The sequence below is a fragment of the Arachis hypogaea genome, chromosome 19 (assembly GCF_003086295.3).
Source record: "Arachis hypogaea cultivar Tifrunner chromosome 19, arahy.Tifrunner.gnm2.J5K5, whole genome shotgun sequence".
NCBI lineage: Eukaryota > Viridiplantae > Streptophyta > Magnoliopsida > Fabales > Fabaceae > Arachis > Arachis hypogaea.
In genome coordinates, this window is record NC_092054.1 from 63,305,522 (window position 1) to 63,308,449 (window position 2,928).

The window sequence follows — 2,928 nt, forward strand, 5'->3', positions numbered from 1 at the left end:
GTACATCATTGCTTAATTGCGATCTTAAGCATCCTTCCACGTTCGTGCGAACACCATCTATGATGTTTTCTCTTCTCTTCCTAAGTTTTGAATCCTTTTGAGTAAGCTCGTGGTTGTTTCGGAGTCACGTGCGATTTCCAGATAGCAAACGATACGTTAGTTCATTAGGACACACTTATCGATGCTGAAGTTCGGAAAGTTGTAATTCTATGACATGACATAAGACTGGTTGCTTCCATGGATACACACTACAGAACCAAGGAGATTATGAAGTAAGATTGTATTTTGAGGAGAATGACGAACGAAGTGAAGAGTGCTATGTACATCTGAGCTGTCAAGGGAACGAGAGTCAGTGAATGTCAACCGCATCATTTTAACACACACCTATCTTGTAACTTTTGCATCCGATTATAGTTCTTTCTCATGTTTAATAAAAGGCCAAAACCATGTGACATTTTTCATACAGTATCAATTTCGAGGGCGAAAATTTTTCTAAGGAGGGTAGAATGTAATGTCCCAAGATTTTTCTAAAATATTTTATATTTAAGTTCTTCTATTACTATCCTACCCTCTAATTTTCTCAAAATACCTATTCTACCATTATCCATTTATCAAACCCTAACCCTAATTCTAAAATTAACTCACACTCTCACACAAAACACCGACACTCAGAGAAAACAAAAGAGAAAAAGAGGAATGAGGGGTTCAAATGAGAGAAGGAGACGAGGATAGGGAAAGACAGCGCCGGCTATTGTTGTCGCAGACGGAACACATAGAGAGGCTCGAGGAAGGAGAGTGATGCATGTGTGAGAGAAAGAGAGCGACAACTTAAGATAGAGAAGGAGACCACGACGGAGAAGAGGGAGGAGGTGTTGCCTCTGCCGCCACCAAGTTGTCGCTGCCGCCGAAGAACCCAAAGAGAGAGAGACTTTGAGAAAGGGGAAGGAAAACGTGACGGAGTTGTCGCTGGCAATGGGGTGTTGGTAGTGGGTGTTGCCGCTGCTGCTGTTATTGTGGAAGGAGGCTGCCGTCGAGCTGTGTGGCACTATTGTCATTGGAAAAATCACCGCTGGAGCCTCTGCCAACTTGACCCAGCTCTGTCCTTCATTCTTCCTTCACTGGAGCCTTCCGCACAGCCCTTGCCCTTTTGAAAACGCCTAGCACCTTTGTCAGTTTTGTTTTACCACCATTCTAGCCTGGTTAGTGGTTGCTTGTTCTGTTTTGGCTTTGCCACTGTTTTACCACTACTATTGATGATGCTGTCATTGCTCTGCCTTTAGCCATTATTGCTACGTGCCACTGGTTTGCTACTCCCACTCCATTATGTCTCGATTCGTTGTTTTGCTTGCCTGTCGGAGCTGCCGTTGCCCTGGTCCAAATTCTACGCTCTTCCATTCTATTTTACTTCAACTATCCTAACCCTTTAATTCAGCAATTCGGGTTTGGTCTCTTCGGTCCTTTGGACCACGTTGTGAGTAGGCTTTACATTTATAACTGTTAATCTTGTGGTTTATGCAATTATAAGTTTTTAATTATATTTATAACTATTATTGAAGAACTTTAATTTGATTAAAATAATTGATTTATTATAGTTGAATAATTATTTTTATGATACTCATACCTTAAATTTTACATGAGACTATATATATATTTGATAAAGTTTTATATTATTTTAGAATATTTGATTTTACTCGAATATATACTTTTGAAGAATTAAAGTATTTGTTGACATTCACTTACTTTGAAATTGTAAAATTTGTTTTTATGATTTAAAAAGTATGATTGAAAAAGAGTTCTGACGAGAAAATATTATTTGATTTGGTTTGATTCAATACTTTATATATCTGAAAGATTATTGTATTTGAAATTATATGTTTTGAATTGGTTTGGGAGACTCGTATTAGAAAATCATAGTTAACGGTGGTTATGACATTAACTTAGATGCATCTAACTCAGACTCCAGCTAGCAGGGGTGTTGCTAGCCTAACATATAGGCCACACGTTAGATCTGTTATTCTATTAGGACACACTAAAGGAAAGGGCTACCCATAGAGGTAGAGCCACCCAAGTGTGGACTTTTGATTTAATTTCTGTATGAGAACTCCCTTATTGATTCACTTATTAGTATCAATTATTATTTTCTAATTAAAAATTACTTTGATAATAATGTTTATATGGTCTTATGCCGATTATAGATGTATTGTCTAGTCACTGAGTTGCAAAACTCACCCCGTTTTTTCTAAAAATATTTTTCAGGAATAAATACTTGAGTATGTGAAGTTTCTATTCAAGAGTAACAATCTGCAACGATTATCTATTTTTTATCGAGTTCCTAGGTGTATATGCTCCATATATCACAGGCAGGATCTAATTATTCTTAATTATTTTAATTTTTGTTAAAAATGTATAACTATTTATTTTAGAACTTGTAAAATATTTGTAAATTTCTTATCCAACTTATATTTGCGTATGTTAGGCTTGCTATGGGATTATTCTCCTGAGCACCGGTCGTGGCTCATTTTGGGCCGTGTGTGTAATATACGTAAAATACTTAGTAAAATGATTAATAATATTGTATCATATTTAAATTTTTACTTTAATTTATGTTATGTATATGATGATGGTTATATAAATTTTAAAATTTAATTTAATTTATTGAATTTCAATAATTATAGGAGCGGGTAAAGGCAGGACGGGTAGGGGCGGAGTGGATACTTGCAGAAGCAGATTAAGGTTTAACTTTTTACTACTCGCAGATAGGACTGGGGCGGGTTTTATGCGAGTTATTGTATGGTGGGGCGGGGTCGAATAAGTCAAAAACCCACCCTATCAGTCCCATTGCCACCCGTAAGTAGCACCACGTATTGCATAATTAAACATGAAAAACTCTTCATGTGATATGTTAATTAATAATTAAATATTGTTATA